At 37.3% G+C, this 18,419-nt stretch overlaps 1 non-coding gene across 1 annotated transcript; it reads left to right on the top strand.

The window, feature by feature from the left end:
- The first annotated feature begins 9,083 nt into the window (after positions 1-9,083).
- LOC130955317 (small nucleolar RNA R71) lies at positions 9,084-9,191 on the top strand. Its single transcript, XR_009076728.1, has one exon. It is a non-coding gene; the product is annotated as a small nucleolar RNA R71 (small nucleolar RNA).
- Positions 9,192-18,419: the final 9,228 nt, after the last annotated feature.

Raw genomic sequence — 18,419 nt, forward strand, 5'->3', positions numbered from 1 at the left:
ATTTTACACTTCTGAAATATTCTATCACTAGAGCATGTATAAAGAAGATCAAAGAGAGTTTTGGAAACTTAGCAATGCTCATACATTAGAAAATACATTAATTGTTAACTAAGGGAGAAAGGACAAGACCCATTAGGTTAAGTCAGGAAGATAATAAGAAGTCCAAAAGTACTTTTTTGGTTCATTAGAATGAGCAAATTTAGCATTAATTTCAAAATTATTTAGTCCATATTTCAGTTTGATTTGTTAATAAGATTTGCCAAAAGATTTAATTTGGCTTTAATTTGTTTAGTAGTACTTTTAATAGTTTAAAATTTAAATCAAATTTAATATAATCTAATAATATTAAATTTGATTTATATTAGTTATCATATCTTTAAGAGTTTAAATTTAAATCAAATCTAATTTCATCTAATAAAATTAAATATGATTTAAATTAGTCGAATTAATTTTAGAGTCATATCTTTTATTTAATTTTAGATTTTATATTTTATTCTAGAAAGATTTTACCCATATTAAGGCTAATTTATTAGGAGTTTATTTAAACACTTTTTGTGACATAATTTGGTCATTTTTTAGGAATAAATTTTTTCAATTGCTTTATGCATGTTTTTCTCTATATATTTAAGTGAGGTGAGTGATTTATTTTACTTGTTGCATAAAAAAATTGAAAGATCAAATTTGATGGATATCAGTGGCTAAGAGAAGGGGATTGAATTTTGGACTCTTTTTATGTTGCTTGACTAATCTTAGAGTTGGATGAAACTTCTGAATTCTGGAGTGCTGCCTCAGGTGAAAGATAAGAGATTATTATATTTTGTCTCGCATCGAAGGAAGAGTCAAAACAGAATTATGTGCAAGGTGTATTACTGTGAAGTATAGCAAGATAGAATAATCAGGAGATAATTTTGTTTTGTCTCCTAAATACAGAACCAGAAATAGAGAAGAGAAAGAGAAGTGACACAAAAATATATCCTAGTTCAGCTACTCAATGCAATGTAGCCTACATCCAATCTCCATCACAATAATGACGAAATTTCACTATCTTTGAACAAGATTACAAACTCCAATTTTTCTAGAATTCTACCCAATTCTATTTGAGACAAATTCAGCTTCTAACCCAAACCAGATTTGACTAAGAACTCACCCTAGCTTTCAATAGCAAAGTGCTCACCCAACTTGCAAGAAAATCTCCTTAAGATCATGACAACATAACAGAAAAATTTACAAAAGATTTCTTAAATAAACATTGGCTTTTTCTCCAAGTCTAATTCTCTTATCTTTTTTCACTTAATGACTTTTTCTTATTAACTTCACTGTTATGCCTTTTACCATTAAAAATAAAACTAGACTGAGAAAATAAGATATTCAATGAGAACCATGAAGGAGAAGAATGGTAATAGCTTTGCAAGCTATAAGAACCCAAATATTGTGCTCTCACTCCTTATCTCAATCCTTGGCTGTTCACCCCTTTAATAGAGGAGTGAAGCTTCCAAAGCTTGAAATCTTGCTTCAGCACATGTTTGACTTCTTCTCTAAAAAATTAGAAGTAGTAACGACGTCACAGAAGAGAGATAGAGTAGAGGTAGTTACTGAATCATATATGCACCCTTATCTTTTATCTTCTCTTTCAACCTTTTTTAAATTGCTTCCTGAATCTGAACCCTTCAATCTTGCTTTGTCCCCAAGTTTGATTTTTGATTGTTGATTCACAGCAGATTGTCACCATCTTCAATATCTTCAACTTTTCACTTCTGTGTATGCAAGGAGAAGATTTCTTCACCAATCTTCAATGAAGCACAAATGTGAAAACTCCTTTTTGTGATTTGTCCTTCGAATGTGATCTTGCCTTTAGCCCTATCCTCTTTGACTTTTTCTTCTTGCTTGGATTTGGTAACTCCCTTTTGTTCTTTGATTTTACCATAGCTCAGAGCTTTCCTTTTTTTTTCTTTCTTTTCTTCTGATATTTCATGTGAGTGTTAGAAGAGAGGGATGAGAGAGAAGAGAGAATTTGGTTTGGTGGTGAGGTGAATTGGTTCTGATATAAATGGAATTGAATTGCTTAGTCGGCTACGCTTTCTGGGCTACGGTTACTGGTGCACAAAATTGTGATCTCAATGGCGCCAACAACTTGGTATGCACAATTGTAATCTCAACTCTTTTTCACAACTTCGCACAACTAACCAGCAAGTGCATTGGGTCGTCCAAGTAATAAACATTACGTGAGTAAGGGTCGATCCCACGGAGATTGTCGGCTTGAAGCAAGCTATGGTCACCTTGTAAATCTCAGTCAGGCGAATTCAAATGGTTATGGAGTTTTAATAATTAAAATATAAATAAACATAAAATAAAGATAGAGATACTTATGTAATTCATTGGTGAGAATTTCAGATAAGCGTATGGAGATGCATTATTCCTTCTGAATCTCTGCTTTCCTACTGCCTTCATCCAATCCTTCATACTCCTTTCTATGGCAAGCTATATGTAGGGCATCACCGTTGTCAATGGCTACTTCCTATCCTCTCAGTGAAAAAGGTCCTCTACAGTTTCCCGCATGGCTAATCATCAGTTGTTGGTTCTCGATCATGTAGGAATAGGATTTAATATCCTTTTGCATCTGTCACCACGCCCTACAGTCGTGAGTTTGAAGCTCGTCACAATCATCCCATCCCAGATCCTACTCGGAATATCACAGACAAGGTTTAGACTTTTCGGATCTCAAGAATGCTGCCAATGGATTCTAGCTTATACCACGAAGACTCTGATTGCAAGGAATTGAAGGCTCTGTTGTCAGGAGAGGCAATCAAATGCATGGACCAGGAATCCAAGAAATACACATTCAAGCTTGTTTTCATGTAGAACGGAAGTGGTTGTCAATCACGCGTTCATGAGTGAGAATGGTGATGAGTCTCACATAATCATCACATTCATCAGGTTCTTGTGTGCGAATGAATATCTTAGAATAAGAATAAGCATGAATTGAATAGAAGAACAATAGTACTTTGCATTAATACTCGAGGAACAGCAGAGCTCCACACCTTTATCTATGGTGTGTAGAAACTCCACCGTTGAAAATACATAAGTGATGAAGGTCCAGGCATGGCCGAATGGCCAGCCTCCTCAAATGGCATATGAATTCGAAATTAGGGAAAAAGACCCCTAGTACAATAGTAAAAAGTTCTATTTATACTAAACTAGTTACTAGGGTTACAGAATGAAGTAAATGATGCAGAAATCCACTTCCGAGCCCCCTTGGTGTGTGCTTGGGCTGAGCATTGAAGCTTTCACGTGTAGAGGTCTTCCTTGAAGTTGAATGCCAGTTTGTAACTTGTTTCTGGCGTTTAACTCTGCTTTGCAACTTGTTTCTGGCGTTTAACGCCAGAATAGAGCAGAAAGGTGGCGTTAAATGCCAGTTTGCGTCGTATAAACTCGAACAAAGTGTGAACTATTATATATTGCTGGAAAGCCCTGGATGTCTAATTTTCAACGCAATTGAGAGCGCACCATTTGGACTTCTGTAGCTCCAAAAATTCTATTTCAAGTGTAGGGAGGTCAGAATCCAACAGCATCAGCAGTCCTTTGTCAGCCTCTGAATCAGGTTTTTGCTCAGGTCCCTCAATTTCAGCTAGAAAATACCTGAAATCACAGAAAAACACACAAACTCATAGTAAAGTCCAGAAATGTAAATTTTGCTTAAAAACTAATAAAAATATACTAAAAAACTAACTAAATCATACTGAAAACTATGTAAAAATAATGCCAAAAAGCGTATAAATTATCCGCTCATCACAACACCAAACTTAAATTGTTGCTTGTCCCCAAGCAACTGAAAACAAAATAGGATAAAAAGAAGAAAATATACAATGAATCCCATAGTATCAATGAAACTTATTTCTAATTAGATGAGCGGGGCTTGTAGCTTTTTGCTTCTGAACAGTTTTGGCATCTCACTTTATCCTTTGAAATTCAGAATGATTGGCATCTATAGGAACTCAGAATTTTAGATAGTGTTATTGATTCTCCTAGTTAAGTATGTTGATTCTTGAACACAGTTACTTTATGAGTATTGGCCGTGACCCTAAGCACTTTGTTTTCCAGTATTACCACCGGATACATAAATGCCACAGACACATAACTGGGTGAACCTTTTTAGATTGTGACCCAGCTTTGCTAAAGCCCCCAGTTAAAGGTGTCCAGAGTTCTTAAGTACACTCTTTTTGCTTTGGATCACGACTTTAACCACTCAGTCTCAAGCTTTTCACTTGGACCTTCATGCCACAAGCACATGGTTAGGGACAGCTTGATTTAGCCGCTTAGGCCTGGATTTTATTTCCTTGGGCCATCCTATCCATTAATGCTCAAAGCCTTGGATCCTTTTTACCCTTGCCTTTTTGTAAGGGCTATTGGCTTTTTCTGCTTGCTTTTTCTTTTTCTTTTTCTTTTTTTTTTGCCATTTTTTTCGCTACCTTTTTTTTCACTGCTTTTTCTTGCTTCAAGAATCAATTTCATGATTTTTCAGATTATCAATAACATTTCTCTTTGTTCATCATTCTTTAAAGAGCCAACAATTTTAACATTCATAAACTTTACTATAAAAAATATGCACTGTTCAAGCATTCATTCAGAAAATAAAAAGTATTGCCACCACATCAAAATAATTAATCTAATTTCAAGATAAAATTTGAAATCCAAGTACTTCTTGTTCTTTTGTAATTAAGCACATTTTTCATTTAAGAGAGGTGAAGGATTCATGGAATTATTCATAGCCTTAAGACATAGACACTAGACACTAATGATAATGTAATAAAGACACAAAACATAGCCAAACATGAACCTCAAAACCGAAAACAGAGAAATAAATAGACAAGGAGATTAAGGAATGAGTCCACCTTAGTGAGGGTGGCGTCTTCTTCTTGAAGAACCAATGGTGCTCTTGAGCTCCTTGATAAACCACTATTTTATGGTTTACAATGTGTTTAATTGTGTGATTTTATCATGATCTTTACCCACTTATTCATGTATTTAGCATGTATTTATATTTCCTTTCTAAAATTATTACATGATTGAAAACATGCTTCTTTGGTCTTAATTTAGCTAATCTTAATTCTCTCTTATTACTATTCGATGTCTTGATCTGTGTGTTAAGTGTTTCAGGCTTCATAGGACAGGAATGGATTAGAGGATGAAGAGGAAGTGTGCAAAAATGGAAGGAACACAAGGAATCGAGGAGGTGACCAGCGAGAAGTCACGCGGTCGCATGGCTCACGCGACAGCGTGAAATGGAAGAAATCAGAGTGACGCGATCGCGTGCCTGACGCGACCGCGCGGATTGGAAGCTGCATATACGACGCGAATGCGTGGACGACGCGGACGCGTGATACGAAAAACGCTGAGTGACGCTGTTGCGTGGACGACGCGGACGCGTGACATGCGCGATCTGCAGAATTACAAAAGTCGCTGGCAGAGATTCTGGGCCGCATTTCAACCCAGTTTTCGGCCCAAAAACACAGATTAAAGTCAGGGAACTTGCAGAGACTCATCATGCACTCATAATTCACTTTTCATGTTTTAGATGTAGTTTTAGAGAGAGAGGTTCTCTCCTCTCTCTTAGGATTAGGATTTAGGACTTCTCTTAGTTTTAGGAGTGACTCTAAATCCCAGGTTCAATGTTCCCTTAAAGTATTTTCTACTTTTATTTATTTTATTTTATTACTCCATTTCTTATTTACATCTCAATTGGCTTATGGCTTTCATGTTATGATTTTCTTTGAATTAATATTATTTGAGGTATTTCAGTTATTATTGCTTTCTTTTATTTACATGATTATTGCTTCCCATCTGAAGGCATTTTTATTCCAGTAGCTTCAATTTCCTTTTCTTTTGGTTTTGGTTAAGAAATTAGTAACTCAGGAAGTTATCCAACTCAACAGCATAATTGATAATTGTTATCTCCTCTAATTGAATTGAACTTCAATAATCTCAATCTTTTCTTAGGAATTAACTCGGATTTGAAGATCAAATTAATTAGTCACTTGACCTTCCTCTGCTTTAAGTAAGGGTTAACTAAGTGAAATTAAGATTCAATTTTTATTATCATTGATAAGGATAATTCGGTCTGGACTTCCAATTTCTTATACCTTGCCAAGAGATTTTATTGTTATTATTTTATTTTATTTTATTTGTCATTCAACATATTCCCTCCTTACCTCCTAAACCCCAATTTACAACTCATAACCAATAATAAGAACATACCTCCCTGCAATTCCTTGAGAAGACGACCCGAGGTTTTAATACTCGGTTAACAATTTTTAAGGGGTTTGTTACGTGTGACAACCAAAACGTTTGTATGAAGGGATTTCTGTCGGTTTAGAGACTATATCTACAACGCGACTGTTTTTATGAAATTCTTTACTGGCAAAAATCCTAACGTCACTCCTCTATGTCTCTTCCTTGCCTTTGTTGCTCCATCCCTAGTAATTTTGGTGCTCCTATCCTTAGTTTGCTCCATCCTTTTTTTGGTGATGGGCTTGTCCTCTTCAATGAGGATGTCTTCCTCTATGACAATTCCAGCTGAATTGCATAGGGATCACCTTTTTCTTGGCCACAACTTCATAGAAGTGGTCTTGATGAACCTTTGAGATGAATCTCTTCGTATCCCATGACTCGGAGGTGGAAGCTTTTGCCTTCCCTTTCCTCTTTCTAGAGGTTTCTCCGGCCTTAGGTGCCATAAATGGTTATGGAAAAATAAAAAGCAATGCTTTTACCACACCAAACTTAAAAGGTTTGCTCGTCCTCGAGGAAAAGAAGAAAGAAAGAAGGAGAAGAAGAAGAAAATAGAGGAGATGGAGGGAGATAGAGAGAGAGGTGGGTAGATGGGGATCTTGTGGGGTCCATAGATCCTGAGAGGTCAAGGATGTATCATCTCTGCTCCTATTGCGCGTGCAAACGCCCTTAAAGTGCAATCCTGGCATTTAATGCCAGATTGCTGCTTGTTTCTGGCATTAAACGCCAGCTTTTAATTCTTTTCCTGGCATTAAACGCCAGCCGCAACCTGTTTCTGGCATTTAACGCCAGATTGTTGCCTCTTTCTAGCATTTAACGCCAATCTAGTGCTTGTTTCTGGTGTTTAACGCCCAGAATGGTGCCAGATTGGGCGTTAAACGCCCATTCTGCTACCATTACTAGCGTTTAAACGTTAGTAAGTTACTCCTCCAGGGTGTGCTGTTTTTAATGCTGTTTTTGATTTTTCTTTGATTTTTTGCAGTTATTTTTGTGACTCCACATGATTATCAACCTAAAAAAAGAAAATAACATAGATAAATAAAATTGGGTTGCCTCCCAATAAGTGCTTCTTTAATGTCAATAGCTTGACAGTAAGCTCTCATGGAGCTTCACAGATGTTCAGAGCATTGTTGGGACCTACCAACACCAAACTTAGAGTTTGAATGTGGGGGTTCAACACCAAAATTAGAGTTTGGTTGTGGCCTTCCAACACCAAATTTAGAGTTTGACTGTGGGGGCTCTGTTTGACTCTGTATTGAGAGAAGCTTTTCTTGCTTCCTCTCTATGGTTACAGAGGGAGATCATTAAGTTTTAAACAAAAGGTAGTCCTCATTCAGTTGAAGGATCAATTCTCCTATGTCCACATCAATCACAGCTTTTGCTGTGGCTAGGAAGGGTCTTCCAAGGATGATGGATTCATCCTCATCCTTCCTAGTGTCTAGGATTATGAAATCAGCAGGGATGTAAAGGCCTTTGACCTTTACTAGCACGTCCTCTACCTATCCATAAGCCTTTTTCATGGATTTGTCTGCTATCTCTAATGAGAATTTGGCAGCCTGTACCTCAGAGATTGCCAGTTTTTCCATTACAGAAAGTGGCATTAAGTTTATGCCTGACCCCATGTCACACATAGCCTTCTCAAAGGTCATGGTGCCTATGGTATAGGGAATTAGGAATTTACCAGGATCCTGTTTATTTTGAGGTAAAGTGTGCTGAACCCAGGTATTTAGTTCATTAATGAGCAATGGAGGCTCATTCTCCCAAGTCTCATTACCAAATAGCTTGGCATTCAGCTTCATGATTGCTCCTAAATACTGGGCAACTTGCCCTTCAATAATGTCTTCATCTTCTTCAGAAGATGAATAGTCATCAGAGCTCATGAATGGTAAAAGGAGGCTTAATGGAATCTCTATGGTCTCTAGGTGAGTCTCATATTCCTTAGATTCCTCAATTGGAAACTCCTTTTTGTCCAGAGGACATCCCAAGAGGTCTTCCTCACTGGGATTCATATCCTCCTCCTCCTTTGTGCATTCGGCCACACCAAGTAAGGTTATGGCCTTGCACTCTCTTTTGGGGTTCTCTTCTGTATTACTTGGGAGAGTACTAGGAGGAGTTTCAGTGACTGTTTTACTCAGCTGGCCCACTTTTGCCTCCAAATTTCTAATGGGGGACCTTGTTTCATTCATGAAATTTAGAGTGGCCTTAGATAGATCAGAGACTATGTTTGCTAAGCTAGAGGGACTCTGCTCAGAATTCTCTGTTTGTTGCTGAGAAGATGATAGAAGAGGCTTGCTATTGCTAAACCTGTTTCTTCCACCATTATTAAAGCCTTGTTGAGGCTTTTGTTGATCCTTCCAAGAGAAATTTGGATGATTTCTCCATGAGGGATTATAGGTGTTTCCATAGGCTTCACCCATGTAATTCACCTATGCTATTGTATGGTTCTCAGGATCATAGGCTTCTTTTTCAGAAGATGCCTCTTTAGTACTGTTGGATGCATTTTGCAATCCATTCAGACTCTGAGAAATCATGTTGACTTGCTGAGTCAACATTTTGTTCTGAGCCAATATGGCATTCAGAGCATCAATTTCAAGAACTCCCTTCCTTTGAGGCATCCCATTACTCACAGGATTCCTTTCAGAAGTGTACATGAACTGGTTATTTGCAACCATGTCAATGAGTTCCTGAGCTTCTGCAGACGTTTTCTTCAGGTGAATAGATTCACCTGCAGAATGGTCCAATGACATCTTAGACAATTCAGACAGACCATCATAGAATATATCCAGGATGGTCCATTCTGAAAGCATGTCAAAAGGACACTTTTTGGTCAGTTGCTTGTATCTCTCCCAAGCTTCATAGAGGGATTCACCTTCTTTCTGTCTGAAGGTTTGAACATCCACTCTAAGCTTACTCAGCTTTTGAGGAGGAAAGAACTTGGCTAAGAAAGCCGTGACCAGCTTATCCCAAGAGTTCAGGCTATCTTTAGGTTGAGAGTCCAACCATACTCTAGCTCTGTCTCTTAAAGCAAAAGGGAAAAGGATCACAGATCTGCAAGAATTCAGTTAAGAACTGAAAAGAATCTTCTGATGGAAGTCCATAAAACTTGCAATTCTGTTGCATCAGAGAAACTAATTGAGGCTTTAGCTCAAAATTATTTGCTCCAATGGCAGGAATTGAGATGCTTCTTCCATGGAAGTTAGAATTTGGTGCAGTAAAGTCACCAAGCATCTTCCTTGCACCTCCACCATTGTTATTGGGTTCGGCCATATCTACTTCTTTTTCGAAAATTTTAGTAAAGTCCTCTTTAGAGTGTTGTGTTTTAGCTTCTCTTAGCTTCTTCTTTAGAGTCCTTTCAGGTTCAGGATCTGCTTCAATAAGAATGTCCTTATCCTTGCTCCTGCTCATATGAAAAAGAAGAGAACAGAAAAAAGAGGAATCCTCTATGTCATAGTATAGAGATTCCTTTATGTGAGTAGAAGAAGAAAAGAGTAGAAGAAGAAAAATTTGAACACAGAGAGAGAAGAGAAGAGGGTTCGAATTATGAGTAGAAGAGAAGTGTTAGTAGATAAATAAATAAATAGAAGGAGATGAGAGGGAGAGAATTTTGAAAATTGTTTTTGAAAAAAGGTTAGTGATTTTCAAAATTTAGAGATAGAAAAGTAGTTAGGTAGTTTTAAAAAAGATAAGAAACAAACAAAAAGTCAACCAATTAGTTGAAAAAGATTTGAAAATCAATTTTGAAAAGATAAGAAGTTAGAAAAAATTTTGAAATTGATTTTGAAAAAGATATGATTTGAAAAAATATGATTGAAAAGATATGGTTGAAAAATATTTGATTGAAATTTATTTTGAAAAAGAAAGTTAAAAAGATTTGATTTTTAAAATTAAAATTAATTACTTGACTAACAAGAAACTAAAAGATATGATTATAGAATTTAAAGATTGAACCTTTCTTAACAAGAAAGTAACAAACTTCAAATTTTTGAATCAATCACATTAATTGTTAGTAAAGTTTTTGAAAATTATGAAATAAAGATAAGAAAAAGATTTTGAAAATCAATTTAAAAAATTTTCAAAAATATAAAAGAAAAATGAAAAATATTTGATTTTTGAAAAAGTTTTGAAAAGATAAGATTTTTAAAATTGAAATCTTGACTTGACTAACAAGAAACAACTTATTTTAAAATTTTTTGAGTAAGTCAACCTAAAGATTTCGAAAATTTATGAGACAAATAAGGGAAAGATATTTTTTTTATATTTGAATTTTTAATGAGGAGAGAGAAAAACACAAATATGACCCAAAACATGAAAATTTTGGATCAAAACCAATGATGCATGCAAGAACACTAAGAATGTCAAGATGAACACCAAGAACACATTGAAAATCATGATGAACATCAAGAACTTATTTTTGAAAAATTTTCAAGAAAAGAAAAACATGCAAGACACCAAACTTAGAGATTTTTCATGTTTAGACACTAATAATTCGAAAATGCATATGAAAAACAACAAAAGACACAAAACAAGAAAATATGAAGATCAAACAAGAAGACTTGTCAAGATCAACTTGAAGATCATGAAGAATGTAATGCATGAATTTTCGAAAATTTTTAGAAAATTAAAAAGATGCAATTGACACCAAACTTAAAAATTGACACTAGACTCAAACAAGAAACACAAAATATTTTTGTTTTTATGATTTTATAATTTTTTTGGATTTTTCGAAAATTTTTTTTAGAAAAACGAAAAAGATGAAAAAGTTTTTGAAAGATTTTTGAAAATAAAATAAAGGTTAAAACAAAAAGAAAATTACCTAATTTGAGCAACAAGATGAACCGTTAGTTGTCCAAACTCGAACAATCCCCGACAACGGCGCCAAAAACTTGGTGCACGAAATTGTGATCTCAATGGCACCAACAACTTGGTATGCACAATTGTAATCTCAACTCTTTTTCACAACTTCGCACAACTAACCAGCAAGTGCACTGGGTCGTCCAAGTAATAAATCTTACGTGAGTAAGGGTCGATCCCACGGAGATTGTGGGCTTGAAGCAAGATATGGTCACCTTGTAAATCTCAGTCAGGCGGATTCAAATGGTTATGGAGTTTTAATAATTAAAATATAAATAAACATAAAATAAAGATAGAGATACTTATGTAATTCATTGGTCGGAATTTCAGATAAGCGTATGGAGATGCGTTGTTCCTTCTGAATCTCTGCTTTCCTACTGCCTTCATCCAATCCTTCATACTCCTTTCTATGGCAAGCTGTATGTAGGGCGTCACCGTTGTCAATGGCTACTTCCCATCCTCTTAGTGAAAAAGGTCCTCTACGGTTTCCCGCATGGCTAATTAGTTGTTGGTTCTCGATCGTGTAGGAATAGGATTTACTATCCTTTTGCGTCTGTCACTACGCCCTACAGTCGCGAGTTTGAAGCTCGTCACAGTCATCCCATCCCAGATCCTACTCGGAATATCACAGACAAGGTTTAGACTTTCCGGATCTCAAGAATGCTGCCAATGGATTCTAGCTTATACCACGAAGACTCTGATCGCAAGGGGAATTGAAGGCTCTGTTGTCAGGAGAGGCAATCAAATGTATGGACCAGGAATCCAAGAGATACAAATTCAAGTTTGTTTTCATGTAGAACGGAAATGGTTGTCAATCACGCGTTGATGAGTGAGAATGGTGATGAGTGTCATATAATCATCACATTCATCAGGTTCTTGTGTGCGAATGAATATCTTAGAATAAGAATAATCATGAATTGAATAGAAGAACAATAGTACTTTGCATTAATACTCGAGGAACAGCAGAGCTCTACACCTTTATCTATGGTGTGTAGAAACTCCACCGTTGAAAATACATAAGTGATGAAGGTCCAGGCATGGCCGAATGGCCAGCCTGCCCAAATGGCATATGAATTCGAAATTAGGGAAAAAGACTCCTAGTACAATAGTAAAAAGTTCTATTTATACTAAACTAGTTACTAGGGTTACAGAATGAAGTAAATGATGCAGAAATCCACTTCCGGACCCACTTGGTGTGTGCTTGAGCTGAGCATTGAAGCTTTCACATGTAGAAGTCTTCCTTGGAGTTGAACGTCAGTTTGTAATTTGTTTCTGGCGTTTAACTCTGCTTTGCAACTTGTTTCTGGCGTTTAACACCAAAATAGGGCAGAAAGCTGGCGTTAAACGCCAGTTTGCGTCATCTATACTCTGGAAAAGTATAAACTATTATATATTGCTGGAAAGCCCTGAATGTCTACTTTCCAACGCAATTGAGAGCGTGCCATTTGGACTCTTGTAGCTCCAAAAATTCCATTTTAAGTGCAGGGAGGTCAGAATCCAACAGCATCAGCAGTCCTTTGTCAGCCTCTGAATCAGATTTTTGCTCAGGTCCCTCAATTTTAGCCAGAAAATACCTGAAATCATAAAAAAATACACAAACTCATAGTAAAGTCCAGAAATGTGAATTTTGCTTAAAAACTAATAAAAATATATTAAAAACTAACTAAATCATACTGATAACTATGTAAAAACAATGCCAAAAAGCGTATAAATTATCCGCTCATCAGCTACGCTTTTTGGAGTGATTCCTATTCGGCCGTTGTCTATTCTCAAAGGCTACGCTTTTCTGCACCAAGGGCTACGCTTTTGGCGTTTGGAAATAGGGTGCGCTTTTCAAGTGATGTTGTCCAGGACCAAAGGCTACGCTTTTCAGCTTCCATTTTTACCAGAATAGGCTACGCTTTTCAGCGTTACTGCATCACTTGTAAAGCGTAGCCACATTGTATACCATGGCTACCATTTATAAGTGTAGCCTTAGGTCACTCTCTTCTTTTTAATTTTCTGCATATATATATATATATATATATATATATATATATATATATATATATATTCTAATAATTTTTTTCTATAACCTAATATTTAGTAATATGATTATATATATAATCTTGCATTTTAAATTAAATTAGTCAAATATTATAAAATAAAAATAAGTACAGAATAATACTATATAATATTCTTCAAATAATAAAAATTATCCTTACATAAATATATTTATAATGAACCAAATGTATTAGAATAATTTTAATTTTGAATATTCATACATCTCACATTAAAATAAAAAGAAGATAAGTAAAATTAAATTAGCTTATACAAAATGAATAGAGTTATCCCTTAGCACATCTATAATACACTGCTCTTTATATAATTGTAAACAATTAGCAACAAAGATTTTTGTGAATAGAAATATACTAGTCCAGGAACTTAGGCCCTCTATCAATTAGTTCTTCCTTTGTCTCTCTAGAATTAGCCTTCCACCAAATATACTCATTGCTATTTATCTGAAAACAATAAAAAGACACTTAGCGTAAAGGAATGCGCCATTTTGTACCAAACCACAAGGGTTCTTAAATCAAAGTCATAAATTCTAGGTACTTGGCAGTGTAAAATCAATTGTAAAAAACAAAAATTGTACAAATACAGAGCAACACGATGCACTTTTACGCCAAATAGAAACTGAAAATATAGAAAATAAAATAGAAGCCTATGCAACTTGATTCCTTAATTTGAAAGCATGATAAGGAGTGAAGCAAAAGACAGATACTAATCAGCAACATTGACAAAGTTGACAAAGATATTAAAATAAATGAGCACTAAATTTTAGCAATCATAATTATTTATACTCTAACTATATCAGAATTGCAAATTGAGCAAGTAATATAATATAATTTGAAATACCAACAACAGAAATAGCAGAAAGTACTTCTCCAAAAGAACTTTGTACAATTGTAATGGGCGTACCTTGGACAACTGGGGCAAGAACAAGTGCAGGATTTTGGGAGAATGCACCAGTTTTCGAAGTCGTCTCTACCTTGGCAGCATTTTGATTGAGGATAAGAGCAACTGAAATAGCTCCTCTTCCATTTACAACACTTTGATCTGAAACATTTCCTCCTCCTCCATTTTGATTGATAGAGGGAAGACAATTGTAGCTGTAGCAATTGCATGGCCTGCAGCAGTGATACAAACAAAATTAGGGATCTGTGGTCTCATTTCTACTTGATAGTCCATATAACCTGGAAGGTACCCAGCAATTGGAGAAGAAACTTCACTGGAATGATTACGATTGAAACCAGCATCATAAATAGCATCCTAAAGTGAATGAGGCATTGTTCCATCCGTGCAAACACTCAAAAGTGAGAAAGAACTTTCAAATTTAGAAGATAAACTACACACTTATTCTTGCCGATTACAAACAAAACTAAAAATTAGCATCCAAAACACCTTAAGTACTTTCAGGCTCTCACCTTTCTTAACAAGCTTTTGAAGAAACATCTTGACAAGATATATGTTGAAAACCAGGTTGTAATATACAATACTAATTGATTTTTCCTGTTAACACAAGTGATCTAATAAAAAAACAGACTTAGTTCCAAAAGTTTTGAAAACATTAAGTCATTGTAAAATTCAAATATTATAAACATATAAATGTCTAAAAGGAATGGTACATGCTAAATGTCTAACGCATCCTAAATTCAAATATTATATCCATTAATTCCAAAAATGGTATATGGGAACAAACCCACAAAAGAGGGATTAAAACATTTTCAAATTGGTGTATACTTAAAACTATTTTTACCTATCACTAATTAATATAAGCTAGCAGAAAAATTAGGAGGAAAACAATTGTCACTATTTAAGGCTCCAAAATTGATTAAGCAGAGCACAGTAATATGATAAGACTCGTTATATCTATGCAAAGTAAAACCTAGTAATTAGAGATTATCATACTGTTACATACGCTGAGGAAAATGCTGAGTCAGTAGTGCAGGCAGCTAAAAAAGGGAAGATAATAATCCCTTTACCTTATCATTATTCTAGACGAAATAATAAAGGAAAGGGAGAAATAATTGATTTAAATAACTGATTTATTTTAGGAAGTAATAACTGATTGAATCAGTTAGAGGAGAATCAGGGAGTGCATGATTTTAGGAGGCAATAACTGATTGAATCAATCATAGGAGAATCAAAGAACTGCATGATTGTGAAGATTTCGATTAGAGAGAGGGTGAGGCAATAAAAGAAGTAACCGAATGGGTATTGAGGCGGGGAAAAGACTTGGAAAGGCCTAGGCTAGGAGAAAAGAGGACTCTCGAAATTCCTCGGCTATCATTTTTCTATTCTATTGTAATTTTTGCATTTTCATTCAATAAATTTCAGCTGAGAGTATTTTGCCTAAAGGGTAACCTGTTCAGTTTATTTTTGTTTTATCGAGTGTTGTGGGAGCATTCTGTTGGTACTAGTTTTAACAACTGGTATCAGAGCACCAGTTCTGGGTGTTATGTGCATGGTGTCCACGTGAGCTGCTATGGAGTCAAGGTTGGATACGGTAGAGATGCAGATTAAGGAGTTACAGGAAGCTCAACAACGATCCTTGGAGGCATTCTCAGCAAATATGTTGAGACAAATGAGGGAGTGGCTACCTCAAAAGCACCAAGGTGGAGGCGCTGGTGCAAACGACACCAGAGGAGAAAATGATGGTAGAAGGAACGAGCAAGATGACGAGAAGGTAGAAGGAAACGGTGTAGCTCTTAACCCAATGGCTCCACTGTTAGAGGTGCGCCAAGTCGGAGACGTCGCACAGTACCAAGGAGATTTTGAAGCAGCGGCCAGGACACAACGAAACCTCAGGGCGGAGACTCTCATGTGTATTTTTGTGAACGGCCTTAGAAGGGAGATTCAGGCAGAACTGGACGTGGCAAGCTTTGATAATTTGCCGGCGTTGATGGATAGAGCCATGGCAATTGAGTGAAGAAACCGTGCCTGGCAGGATTCCGGAGTGAACCCGACGAGCAGAAAAGGAGAAGGAGGATCCAAAGGAGGTGGGTCGGGGTGACCTGGATCTATCAGCATGGGATTTCAAAAAAATCCTAACTGGACTTGACCCAACTTATATGAATCCAGAAGCGGAGTGGGAGTGGAATCGGGACCCAACACCAATCGAGCCCCTTCGATCACATGAGCTAGCACTAACTCGAGCTCTATTGGGGGAAGCGGCACGGCATCAACCTCTGGGACAGAGGCAGTGGAACGCGGCTACTCTCCGATGAGGAGTGGGCAGAGCGACAGCGGAAAGGCTTATGTTTCCGCTGTGGAGAGAAGTGGGGACCGACCCATGTCTGTCCAATGAAACACTACAAGATTTTGTTGATTGAAGAAGAAGAAGAAGACCACAAAGCCGAGCAGGAGGATGAGAGGTCAGAATTGCCAGTAGAGGAACCCAAAGGAGTTGAACTGCAGTTGTCTTCATACAGTTTTTGGGGATTGACAACACACAAAACTTTCAAGGTGAGAGGGGCGATTTTGGGCCAGGAAGTGATGGTGCTCGTAGACCCTGGAGCATCGGCAAACTTCATAGCCACCAAGGTGGTTAGGCGACTGTCCCTGCCAGTGAAAAGAGTACGAGAATTTCGAGTAGAGGTAGGGAATGGTGCCATAGAAAGGGGACGTGAGGGCTGTGAGGAACTGCAGGTGACTATTCAAGGAATTCTAATTATTTAGAATTTTTTCGTTATGAAACTGAACTGCTCAGAGGTAGTTCTGGGAGCAGGATGGCTGGCCAGCTTGGGAAAATTTGTGGGGGATTATAGTGAATTAATGTTGAGCTGGAAGTAAGGAGATAAGGAATTCCATTTGCAGGGAGATCCTTCACTAAGCAGAAGTAAGGCCTCTTGGAAGACTACCTTGCAAGTGCTAAAGAATCAAGAAGAAGGTTTTGTCATCACCCCTGTCCTGGCAGCCACTGAAACCCAACCTATAAAACCCTTTTCTGGAGATGTTGAGCAATTTCTGCAATCTTTTGGGGACTTATTTAGCACACCGGAGGGACTACCTCCCAAGAGAGAACAAGATCATGCCATAATCTTGAAGGAGGGCTCAGCGATTCCTCACATTAGGCCATACCGTTATCCCCATTACTAGAAGACTGAGATTGAGAAAATAGTAGAGGAGATGTTGAGCTCGAGAATAATTAGGCCCAGCACCAGCCCGTTCTCGAGTTTAGTCATTTTAGTCAAGAAGAAGGATGGTGGCTGGCGGTTTTGCGTAGACTACAGGGCCTTGAACCGGATCACGGTGGCTGACAAGTTTTCCATTCCAACCATCGAAGAGCTATTGGATGAGGTGGGAGAAGCAAGGGTATTTTCGAAGCTCGACCTTAAATCGGGATACCACCAGATTCGCATGCGGGAAGAGGACATTCCCAAGACAACATTCCGAACTCATGAGGGCCATTATGAGTTCATGGTGATGCCCTTTGGGCTTACCAACGCCCCTTCCACTTTCCAAGCACTCATGAACCAGGTATTGAGGCCTTCCCTGAGGAAATTTATTCTGGTGTTTTTTGACGATATTCTTGTTTATAGTAGCAATTTAGAAGATTATTGGGATCACTTGCAATAAATATTCACGGTCCTCCGGAACCATAAACTCTTCCTCAACAAGAAGAAGTGCAAATTCGCCCAAGAGAAGATTAATTTCTTGGGGCATGTGATTTCCAACGAAGGGGTGGCTGCAGACCTTTAGAAAATACAAGACATGGTAGATTGGCCCATTCCGAAGGATTTAAAAGGGTTGCGGGGTTTTTTGGGGTTGACGGGATACTACCGCCGGTTTGTGAAGAACTATGGGGCCATAGCCTGGCCTCTCATGTAACTGTTGAAGAAAGACTGTTTTCGATGGGGAAGTGATGCGTAGGCAGCCTTCGAACAATTGAAGAAGGCCATGGTGACCGTGCCGATATTAGCCATTCCATCTTTTTCCAAGCCGTTTGCTTTAGAGACCGATGCTTCTGGAAAAGGAATTAGGGCGGTGCTGTTACAAGATGGCAGACCCATAGCATTTATGAGCCAAAAACTCTCAGAGAAGGCCCAAGCCAAATCCGTTTATGAGAGGGAGCTGATGGCCATTGTGTTGGCTATCCAAAGGTGGAGACATTACCTCTTAGGATGGCGATTCACGGTTTACACAGATCAAAAAAGCCTCAAATTTTTGCTTGATCAGAGGATTAGTGGAGAAGAACAGCAAAAATAGATAACTAAGCTGCTCGGGTACAACTTTGAGATCAA

The sequence above is a fragment of the Arachis stenosperma genome, chromosome 1 (assembly GCF_014773155.1).
Source record: "Arachis stenosperma cultivar V10309 chromosome 1, arast.V10309.gnm1.PFL2, whole genome shotgun sequence".
In the NCBI taxonomy this organism is placed as follows: domain Eukaryota; kingdom Viridiplantae; phylum Streptophyta; class Magnoliopsida; order Fabales; family Fabaceae; genus Arachis; species Arachis stenosperma.